Here is a 12,365-nt window from a genome sequence, read left to right on the forward strand (position 1 = left end):
GAATTCTCTTTCACTTTATTATCCCTGTCCCTTCTAAGAAGTAACCACTGTTATTGGTATTCTCTGTATTTCTATATCCCTTTTTCTAGTTATTTACAACCTATACTCACATATCATTAAAAATAAAATGTAACTGGGCTTTGTAGTGGGTTGAATAGTGGCTCCCAAAAGATATGTCCAAGTCATAACCACTGGAACCTGTAAATGTGACTTTGGACAGAGAGTCTTTGTGCATTTAATTGAAGGATCTCAATATGTTAAGTGAGCTCTAAACCCAATGACAAGTCTCCTTAGAAGAGAAGAGAATAATAGGTAGAGAAGCAGACCATGTGAAGACACAGACACAGCAAAGAAAGCAATGTGAAGATGGAAGCAGAGATTGAAGTTATGCAAGCCACAAGCCAAGGAATACTTAGAGCCACTAGAAGCTAGAAGAGGCAAGGAAGGATTCTCCTTTTAGAGTGTTGGGAGTGATTGGGGCCCTGCTGACACCTTGATTTTGGATTTCTGGCCTCCAGAACTGTGAAAGAATAAATTTCTATTTTTTTAATCCACTAGCTTTGTGGTTATTATGGCAGCCCAAGAAAGCTAATACTGCACAGGCTCCTACTGTGCATTTTGTTCTATGTCTTTTTAATTTTTATTGTGAGCATCTTGTTACTTGCATGTGGGTAGACTGGGTTCTTTTATAATAACTGCATAGTATTTTCATAGGTTGGATCTACTATGCATAGTGTATTCATGTATGGTATAGTGTGGACATTAGCTTATTTCTAGTTCTTCAAAAATTTTTTAAAGTGTTTGTTGCTCAATTGTATTTCTGCTTATTAGAGTCCTAGAATTGTTGATAGATTCTGCTTAATTTGCCCTCCTAAAAGACTTAATTTTATTCCCCCACCTTCAGATTGAGTGTTGCCCACACTGAATATTAGAAATCTTTAATTTGTCTTATCTGATAGTTGAGAAATGATATATTACTATTTAATTTTGTTTTTCTCTTATTGCTAGTGGAGTTATATATCTATCACGTTTGACCATTTGTAAAGCTTCCTAAAAATGAAACTCTTTATTTTAAAAAAGAAAATATTAAACTAAGTGTGTTTTTAGTAAGCAAATGTATAATATGAATTTTCTCTTTTTTGTTTGCAGTTGACAATTATCTTCCTTTGTTAGCTTAATCAAATTTAATTGAAGAATAAACATACCATAACATAAAATGTAAAAAAGTTAAAAATGCTTTGCTACCCATGTAGGCAAAAGTTGGAAGCTCATAAGTATAGTTTGACTTGTTGAACTTAAAATATCAGGTAGTCTTGTGTAATATGAAATTGCTTAACTCACAGAAAACTGGTACTTTATGATCTTCAGAAAACCACATTTTTCATAAACTGCAATTCATACCACTTAAAATCATCGGTTCTAGATATAACCTCTTACACCACTCTTTGGTGCCTACATTTGATTTTTTTTGTTTTTTCGCATCTCAAACTCAACTCTTGTGCATGTGTATGTGTAGGTTTAATACCTCAAGGATATCTCTTACTTAAGACTTTTGGAAATTGTCCTTTTTATTTTCTTCAGGAAAATTATAGCTTACTTTTCAATGATGATAGAGATGTGCACCATGATTATGGACCTTTCATAATAAAAATCCTGTATCTTGTGAAAATCAAATAAATCATCATAATGATTTTAATTATTGAAATTAAAGACATTCAGGGCATCTTAGATTGTTTTAAATAAAGAAGATTAAGCAAATAATACAATCTTACTGCTCCTTTTATAGATTTAAGAGAGAATATGATTAGTGAATTGAATTGCTACTTGATCCTCACTCTGAAATTAATGAATTATTTAATCAAGAAGTTCCTATATGAGGGTACTTCAAAAAGTTGGTAGAAAAGTAGAATTAAAAGATACGAATCTTTCCAAGACCTTTTTGAAGCATGCTTGTGTAAACTACCTCTTCCAACACTGTGGATTTGATTTATCCCATGACTTTTCCTTTAAATAAGTCTCCCAGTGTTATGGTAGACTGATGTCTGCTGATTTTTATAGGTCTCGGAAAGATGGCCTAGATTTAGTATGCTCTGTTTGAAGTTACTATGATATATTGATTTAATTTAGAATGCTCTGTAAGTTTTTATAGGTCTCGGAAAGATGGCCTAGATTTAGTATGCTCTGTTTGAAGTTACTATGATAATATATTGATTTAATTTAGAATGCTCTGTAAATTTTATAAATTTTGTTCAAATTTTGAAAATTTTTTGTATATTTCTCTTTGCTTTTTCTTCTGTCTGGCCAGAGGAAATAGGGTGAAAAATGACAAGTTGTTATACAGTTAAAAAGAGCAAATAACTCTTTGGAAATGGTGCATAATATAGCACGTGAACAGCATTTAGGAATGAGAGTGAATGAATGAGTTAGCCTTTAAAATTGTCTTGCTGGACAAGAACATATTTATGAAGGACACGAAAGAACATTGAAGGAAATGAAGAGCATTAGGCCGCTCACTGTAGTCAAGTGATGATGAAAAAATGCAGTTGACTAATTCTAGATAGGAACAGTTTTTGATTACGTGGACAAACAATTAGACAAAGAATCCTTAAGTATTTGAACAAAGCAGTGATCTTCAGCAAAGGCATTATCTTCCCTATATAATTAAGTAGAGTAATAAGACATTAAAGGAAGACATTTTTAATAGGAGCAAAAGATGGTTTGATCTCTCTAGTAGGACAACTGGTTAGCAAATCTAAAGGCTGTAAAAACTATGGGCCAGCCCCATGGCTCACTCGGGAGAGTGCAGTGCTGGTAGCACCGAGGCTGCGGGTTCGGATCCTATATAGGGATGGCCGGTGCTCTCACTGGTTGAGCGTGGTGCGGACCACACCAGGCCGAGGGTTGCAATCCCCTTGCCGGTCAAAAAAACAAAACAAACAAACAAAAAAACCAAGCTATAAGGACCGGTGCACAAATATCAAAGTATTTTTTCAAACAAGATAGCTCAGTTTGTTCAGATGTTTAATGTGAACAAAATAGGAAACAATTTCTTGATTCTTGAGTATATAGTAGGTGTGGTTGAATTGTTAGATATAGGAGCTAGCAATAACGATGTTTGTCTTAGAGTCTCCATGGGAACAACATCTCTGCAACATTTGTTATTCTCAGACCTTCTAAAATGATCCTGCACAACAGATTTTAAAAAAGGAACCCCAGTTTTACAGGAAACTCTACAGTTCTTGAAGCAGTGATCTCCCATGCTTTGTATAGTTTATTTATTTATTTATATTGGTTATGACTATTCATGAGAATCAAAGCTGATTGTCACCCCTTGTGCCCATGATGTGAGGGCCAGGTTCATCCTGGTAGCATATCCATTACCACAAATACATTTGTACCCCGTGTCTTCCACCCAGTTATTACCACCACCACCCCAACTCCCCCTACTCCACTTTGTAGCCCCAGGAATGTTCTCTGCCTCTGCAAGTCCAACTCACTGCTGTGATCTTTCTTTCCTTCTTTCTCTTAGCTCCCACATTGTCCCACGTGGGATATTCAGTGCAGACCCTGGAGGGGGGAGTGGGAATTGGATGGGACAAGAGACGCGAGAAATGGAACAGTATTCTGATCAAGTCTCGTTTATTAGCCAGAAGGTCACAGCTTATATAGACAGCAGGAGGGAATCAGCAGATAAGGAAGTATGCAGATGTTTTCTGGGAAAAACCACAGGGCAAATCGTTTCAGGAAATGGAACATTTCTCAGCTATCTAAAGCAAAGCAGCAGTGATCTACGCCTAGGGCTGTGCAAGCAGTAAGAAGGAGAAAAGGGTGGAAAGGTCACAGCATTTATATCTTTAGTGTTAGAGGGCTATTGGCAGGGCTTCATGACCCTGGGCAGGCTATGACCGGGCTCTTTGGCCCCGGACACCACATATGAGTGAATGGATGCCGTATTTATCCCTCTGTGCTTTGCTTATTTCACTCAAGGTAAGTTTCTCCAGGCTCATCCATGTTATTGTGAATGGGAGTATTTCATTCACATGACCCTGGGCAGGCTATGACCGGGCTCTTTGGCCCCGGACACCACATATGAGTGAATGGATGCCGTATTTATCCCTCTGTGCTTTGCTTATTTCACTCAAGGTAAGTTTCTCCAGGCTCATCCATGTTATTGTGAATGGGAGTATTTCATTCATTTTTTTATGGCAGAGTAGTATTCCATGGTGTATATATACCACAGTTTCCTTATCCAATCATCCATCGATGGACTTTTATATAGTTTAAATAATGAAAATAAGAATGTGTGTTCTTTGCAAACTCATTTACTATTTTATGATATGAAAGAGGATTCCAAGAAGAGAAAATTGTACCTCAGGAAGTAAGAGGTCATCTTAAGAAGAATTACCTTGCAATTATTGTTCCAGGAACTGATCGGTCTTAAGATTGGGGTGTGTGTGTGTGTGTCAATCATTACTCTTTAGGAACTGATCTATCAGTTCCTATATATATATATAAATGATAGCATCAGGAGGCAGGAGAATTATGGGTTTTAAGTCTTGGCTTTGTCACTTCTTATTCAGTTTTGGGGCAAATCATATAACCCCTTTAGTCAGTTTCCTCTTCTGTAAATTGATAATGATGCCTGTTAATGGGGCTGAGAAGATGTATCTGAAAGTGATTTGTAAAATGAAAAATCATACATATGTAGAGATGTTTCATACTCTGCTTTTAAAGATTGTAAATGGAGAGTCGGGGGAAACGGAAAAAGGAAAAGAGATTTGAAAGTGGAGTCTTATAATATTAACATATCAGAATCTGAAATTTCTAATAAAATTCTATCTATTTTAAAGTTTTACACAGTATTAATGCAAGGATGAGTTATTTATAGAAAACATTGACAGCTGGCTCAACTATCATTTCCTGTACTTCAACAAATGTTTAAAAAAACAAACAGGACCTCTGTTGTCACTGCTAAACATTTGATAATCATGGGGTTTTCTATAGTTATAACGTGTATTTCATAAGAAAACATCAGTAAAAATAAGACTGGATATCCGACTCCTGCTAAATATACCTCATGTTTACTTATTTAAACATTTGCTGTGCAGTACAATTTCTATAAATATATGTTTCTAACTCCTCTATTAAAACAGCATACACTTCCAGGAAATGTAATGAAGCTGAGGAAATTTTGGTCTCTTTGTTTTCTATTGTTGTTAGTTGGATAACTCCAGATCTTAAGATGTCTGAGTTGTGTCTAATTCCAGGGAGTCCAACTAGATGGATGTTTACCAACAATAAAAAAATACATCGCACTGTGGTAGTAGGTGGTAATCGGTATTTGTGAGTGAATGCTTTTTTAAAAAAAACATTAGAAACAACTGGAGTGCTTGTTAAAAATCTAATGTCTGATGCCTACCCAGGACTTATTGAATTAAAATCAATGATGGCTGCACGGTACAATCATCTAAGGAGTTTAAAAATACTGATAGCTGGACCGTACCCCCAGAGAATCTGATTTAATTGGTCTGGGGTTTTGGCTGGTGGTGCTTAAACTATATGAGAATCACTTGGAAGGTCCTAAAACTGACAGTTTGCGATTGTTGGTCAGGGATGGGGCCTAAGATTCTGCATTTCTAACAAATTCCCAGGTGATGCAGATGCTTCTAGTCCAGGGACCACTCTTTTAGAACTGTATGTAACCTGAACAGGGTTGGGAACTGTTGGCTAATATACCCTCCACCAGAAAAGTAAAATGGCATTAAAGATCGAGATACACAAAATGGCGCCTGAGAAAGTTTCCCGGAAAACCCCCACCCAGAAAAATCCCCTAGCTGCCACATCACCTTCCTGTGTGCGCAATTTTGCCCGCCTATGAGAAAGTCCCAGCTCAGCTTAAACCCCACTCGCTTCCCTCCCCTTCCTTCTTAACCAATAGGAAAAGTCCAGTTCAGCCTAACTGGGTATAAAAGGCCCACCCCAAATCTCCTTGCTGCTGCTCCCACTTTAGAGAGGGCAGCCCGCTTGTTCATTTTGCCTGCCAAATACACTTTGGTTGAGTCCCTGTCTCCTGGTGTGTCTTATTTTGTGCTTGGGCTGGGGTTTTTCCTTTCAGGAACCACCTGCCTGCTTAATTTGGAGGATATGTTAAATGAGGAAATTAAGTCCATAAACAGTATGTGAAATATAGTAGATTTCAAAGTGAAAAGAGATCGGTGTGGGACATTTTAATTTATAAAGTGGAAGGGATATTACTATATTCATTGTATTCATAAATCTGAAATAAACCTTCAAAGTTCATTTACAATGAAAAATCCCTAACAAACAGTAACTTACAGGAAAGAATATCCTCAGAGATGTTAAAGGCAGCCGATGTTTCCCCTCCTCCCCAAGTCCAGGTTTATTGAGGTATAATTACGTATAGTTCCATGAGTTTTGACAAGTACATCAGTTGTGTAACCATGAACAGAATCAAAATATAGAAGAGTTCTGACAAATCCCTTATCCCCTAGTGGTCAGCCTTTTCCAGCCACAGGTTCTGGCAACCACTAATCTGTTTTCTTACTCTTTAGTTCTGCCTTTTCCAGAATGTCATATAAATTGAATCCATTCAGTATGTGACCTTTGAATCACGCTCCTTTCACTAAGCATAATGGATTTGATATTCATCCATGTCATTGTGTTTATTACTACTTCATTAATTTTTCTAAGAGAAGTTTTAGATTCACAGCAACATTGAGCAGACAGTGCAGAGAGTTCCCACATAGCCCTTCCTCCTCATCCCACATGCACAGCCTCTCCCACTATCATTAGAGTGGTACATTAGTTACAGTCAGTGAATCTGCATTGACACGTCATTATCACCCAAGTCTATATTTTACATTAGGGCTTACTCTTAGTGGTGTACATTGTATAGATTCTGACAAATTATAACATTTAAGATCATACAGAATAGGTTTGCTGTCTTAAAAATCCACTGTGCTCTGCATATTCATCCCTCCTGCCCCGAGACCTTAATGGTCACTGATATTTTTACCATCTCCATAGTTCTGCCTTGTCCGGAATATCATATAGTTGGAATTGTACAGTATATTGCCTTTGCAGATTGGTTACTTTTATTAAATAATATGTATTTAAGGTTCCTCCATGTCTTTTCATGGCTTAATAGCTCATTTCTTTTTAGCACTTAATAATATTTCATTATCTGGATGTATCACAGTTTATCCACTTACCTACTGCTTACAAGTTTTGGCCTTATAAGTAAAGCTCCTATAAACATCTGTGTGTAGATTTATGTGTGGATGCAAATTTTCAACTCATTTGGATAAATTTCAAGGTGTGCAGTTGCTGGATCTTATAAGAATATGTTTAGTTTTGTAAGAAACTGCCAAACTATTGAGCTGTCTGTCAGATCTTTTGCCCATTTTTTTTTTTTTTTTTTTAAAGATGACTGGTAAGGGGATCTTAACCCTTGACTTGGTGTTGTCGGCACCATGCTCTTTTTGCCCATTTTTAATTGGGTTGTTCCTTTTCTTGTTGAGTTTTTAGAGTTCTTTGTGTATTTTAGATAACAGTCCTTTATCAGATATGTGGTTTGCAAGCATCTTGGAGTCTTTGGCTTGTCTTCTTCTCTTCACAGTGTCTTTTTCAGAGCAGAAGTTTTGAATTTTAACAAAGTCCAGCTTACCAATGATCTCTTTCATGGCTTGTACCTTTGGTGTTGTATCTAAAAAGTCATCTCCAAATCTAAGGCCATCTAAATTTTCTCCTATGTTATTGTCTAAGAGTTTTATAGCTTTACCTTTTATATTTAGATCTTTGATCCATTTTGAGTTAATTTTTGTGAAGGGTATCAGGTTTGTCTCTAGATTATTATTTTTTGCATGTAGATGTTCAGTTTTTCCAGTACTACTTTTTGAAGACTTTCTCCACTGTATTGCTATCCATTTTGAGTTAATTTTTGTGAAGGGTATCAGGTTTGTCTCTAGATTATTATTTTTTGCGTGTAGATGTTCAGTTTTTCCAGTACTACTTTTTGAAGACTTTCTCCACTGTATTGCCTTTGTTCCTTTGTCAAAGATCAGTTGACTGTATTTGTGCCAGTATGTTTCTGGGCTCTCTATTCTGTTCCATTGATCTATTTGTCTGTTCTTTTTGCCGATACCACAATGTCTTCATTACTGTAGATTTATAGTAAGTCTTGGAGCTGGTAGTGTCAGTTTTCTGACTTCGTTCTACTCCTTCAATACTGTGTTGTTTATTTTGGGTTTTGGGCCTTTCCCTAGAAACCAGAATCAGATACTCACAAAATAATTTGCTGGGATTTTTATTAGGATTGTGTTGAATTTATAGATCAAGTTGGAGAGAGGTGACATCTTGATAATATTGAGTCTTCCTATACATTTCTTTTTCCATTTATCTAGTTCTTTGATTTTTTTTTATTAGAGTTTTGTAGTTTTCATCATACAGACATTGTACACGTTTTGTTCAATTTATACTTGAGTATTTCATATTTTGGGGTGCTAATGTAAATGGTATTGACTTTTAAATTTTAAATTCCAGTTCATTGCTAGTATATAGGAAAGTGGTTAACTTTTGTATATGAATTTTGCTACAATCACTTTTTAGTTCAAGGAGTTTTTTTGTCAATTTTTTTGCATTTTCTACACAATCATGTCATCTGGGAACAGACAGTTTCATTTCTTCCTTTCCACTCTGTATACCTTTTATTCCTTTTCTTGTCTTACTGCTTTGACTAGAACTTTTGTTATATTGTTGAAAAGGAGTGGTGAGAGGGGACATTCTTGTCTTATTCCTGATCTTAGTGGGAAAGCTTCTAGTTTCTCACCATTTATTTAGTATGATGTTAGCTGTATTTTTTTTAATTGTTAAAGTACACATAAGAAAACCTATCATCTTAATAATTTTTAAATGTATAGTTCAGGTTTTAAGTATATTCAAATTGTTATGCAGCCAATCTCCAGAACTCTTTAAATCTTGCAAAACTGAAACTCTGTACATATTAAACGACAACTCCCCATTTCCCCTTCCCCACAGCCATTGGAAATCACCACTGTACTTTCTGTCTCTATGTATTTGACTACTCTAGGTGCCTCATGTAAATGTAGCATGTATCAGAATTTCCTTTCATTTTAAGGATGAATAATATTTCATTTTATGTGTATTCCACATTACTAACTATTCATCTGTTAGTGGACACTTGGATGCTTCCACCTTTTTGCTATTGTGAATAATGCTGCTGCGAATGTGGGTATACCAATGTCACTTTGAGACCTTGCTGTCACATCTTTTGGATATATAGCCAGAAGTGGAATTGCTGGGTCATTAAAGTCTTAAAATTCTTCTGGCAGCATTTGTAGTTTTCAACATATAAATCTTTTGCCTCTTTTGGTAAGTTTATTCCTAAGTATCTGATTCTTTTTTATGGTATTATAAATGGAATTGTTTTCTTAATTTCATTTTCAAATTGTTCATATTAGGTGTATGAGTATGCAACTGGTTTTTGTATGGTGATTTTGTATCCTGCAACTTTGCTGAATTTGTTTATTAGGTTTCTTGTGTGGAATCTTTAGAGTTTTCCACATATGAAATCTGCTCCCAGAGAGAGTTTTATTTTTTCCTTTCCAATGTGGATGCCTCTTAATTGTTTTCCTGCCTAATTGTTCAGTCTAGGACTTCCAGTACTGTGTTGAATAGAAATGATGAAAGTGGGCACCCTTGCTTTCTTTCAGATATTAGAGGAAAAGCTTTTAGTATTTCACCATTGAGTATTGTGTTATCTCTGGGCTTTTCATATATTGCCTTTGTTATGTTGAGGAAATTCTCTTTTGTTCCTAGTTTGCTGAGTGTTTTTTATCATGCTAGGTGTTGAATTTTGTCAGATGCTTTTTCTGTGTTCAAATGATCATGCAGTTTTTCCCCTTCAGTCTGTTAATGTGATATGTTACATTGATTGATTTTGATGTTGAATTATCATTGCATTACAGGAATAAATTCCACTTGTTCATGGTGTATAGTCTTTTTAATATGCTGTTGAGTTCAGTTTGCCAGTGTTTTGTTGAATCTTGAAACATTAAAAAAAATTTTTTTTAGTATAATGCCAATCTTAGTAAGTGGCAGGGAATATGTTCATTTTATAGATGGNTACATTGATTGATTTTGATGTTGAATTATCATTGCATTACAGGAATAAATTCCACTTGTTCATGGTGTATAGTCTTTTTAATATGCTGTTGAGTTCAGTTTGCCAGTGTTTTGTTGAATCTTGAAACATTAAAAAAAATTTTTTTTAGTATAATGCCAATCTTAGTAAGTGGCAGGGAATATGTTCATTTTATAGATGGGGAGTTTGTGTATCTGGTATTTCAGTTCTTATTTATTTATTTATTATTATTATTTTTTGTCTTTTTCGTGACCAGTAAGGGGATCGCAACCCTTGGTGCAGTGTCCTCCGCACTGCGCTCAGCCAGTGAGCGCACCGGCCATTCCTATATAGGATCCGAACCTGTGGCGAGAGCGTCGCTGAGCTCCCAGTGCCGCACTCTCCCAAATGCGCCACGGGGTCGGCCCTCAGTTCTTATTTATTACCTCATGCTTATATGCTGACTGCCTTGTTTGGATTATGCCTGAGTCAAGGGAATATATTGTTCTCCTAAGGCTACAGGCAGATATGTAATATAATTTATGGGCTTAATTTCACATCAAAGCTGCTCATTTAAATCATACAATTAAATATTGGTGATTGTTTGATGTAGTTTCAGTTCTAGTATAAAAGATGCATATTCTGCACCTGGGGCATTTGTCATTTGCAGCATTCTGAACTGTAATTCTGAGATTAAAATTATTTTAGTCAAAGACATCCACAACAACTGAATGACTACACTTTCCTCAGTGAAATGCAATTGAGATTTCTTATATATATCCACTGGTTTATTTACCACTAGTTAAAAGTTTTTGGTGTTGTAACATTTAATTAGTTTAATTTTCTTTATTGTCATATATATTAGTATAAATCTTTCACCCTTATCTTAGATGAAATTTATATCTTGATGTAGCTCCTTAAAATTAAAAAAATATTCTGTTCATAATTTTACATTTCAGCATAACTGAGAATTTATCCCCCAGTGCCATTCTTTTTGGCTTGGCTGTCAACTTTCCTTCCTACTGCATCAGAACTACTACCCTCTCCCCCTGCTCCAAATTTGTGTAAATCGACAGTATTATATAATTCTCCACATTTTTCTCTCTGCTCATATACTCTTTTGCAGTTATTTGTATTCCTACTTAGATATATAGGATTTTTGCGATGATGAGTTTTTAAAAAAGGGGATGCTACACTTTTTTGCAACTTGCTTTTCCACTAATAACACGTTAGAGGGACTTCCCTCATTCAGTGCACAACTCTGATTCATTCTTTTCTTGGCTCTGTAATGAATGCTTCATGTTGTGTTGTATAAAATTTATTTAGCCATTCCCATGTTTATGGGAATATGCTCCCTTTCTAGTTCTTTGTCATTTTAAACAATGTTGCATCTTTGAATGTATGTCATTACTTCATGATGCTTTTATTTCTTTGGAATAGATTTCCGGGAGTAGAATTGCTGGGTTAAAGGGTTTTTATATTATATTTTTTATTTCAGTAGATGTTGCTAAATTGCTTCCACAAAAATTTTCCAGAAGCGATGTGTGAGAATTCTTTCTCCTGTGTCCTTGCCAAGCAATAAGGCTGGCTACATAGCTGCCAGCCTGATAGGTGTAATGTTATATATCTCATTGTTACTTTTAATTTGAGTTTCTTTGGGTAGTAGTGAGATTGAGCATCTTTTCTTATGTTTGTAGACATTTGGCTTTGTTCTCTTGTGAATTGTTTTTTGATATCCTTTGTCCAAATTTTATTTGAGTAGTTTTTCTTTTTCAAATTGTAAAAGCTCATCGTATGAGCTTCTATTTACCATAAAAGTGTAACACTGTGTGTTAAAAACATTTATTCTTTGTTACTTGTGTTGAAAATGGTTTTATTTCTTCCCAGGTACAAAAACTTTAAATTTTTAATACGAATTCCTTTATAGTTTGTAGTTTTGAGGTGTGATGTTTTCCAGACTCTTTTCACAAGATTCTTATTTATTTATTTTTTTTGTCTTTTTCCGTGTCCGGCAACGGATCGCAACCCTCAGTGTCGCCCCCGTACCGGACCAGGACCGGCAATGGGATCGCACCCCTCGGTGTTGCTCCCGCGCCTCGCTCAGCCAGTGAGCGGGAACCAGTCTGTATGTGGGATCTGAACCCTTGGCGGGAGCGCCACCACGCTCCCAAGCGGCGCACTATAGCGGTGCGCCACCGGGCCG

Source organism: Galeopterus variegatus, unplaced genomic scaffold, assembly GCF_000696425.1.
Source record: "Galeopterus variegatus unplaced genomic scaffold, G_variegatus-3.0.2 Scaffold953, whole genome shotgun sequence".
NCBI classification, from domain to species: Eukaryota; Metazoa; Chordata; class Mammalia; order Dermoptera; family Cynocephalidae; genus Galeopterus; species Galeopterus variegatus.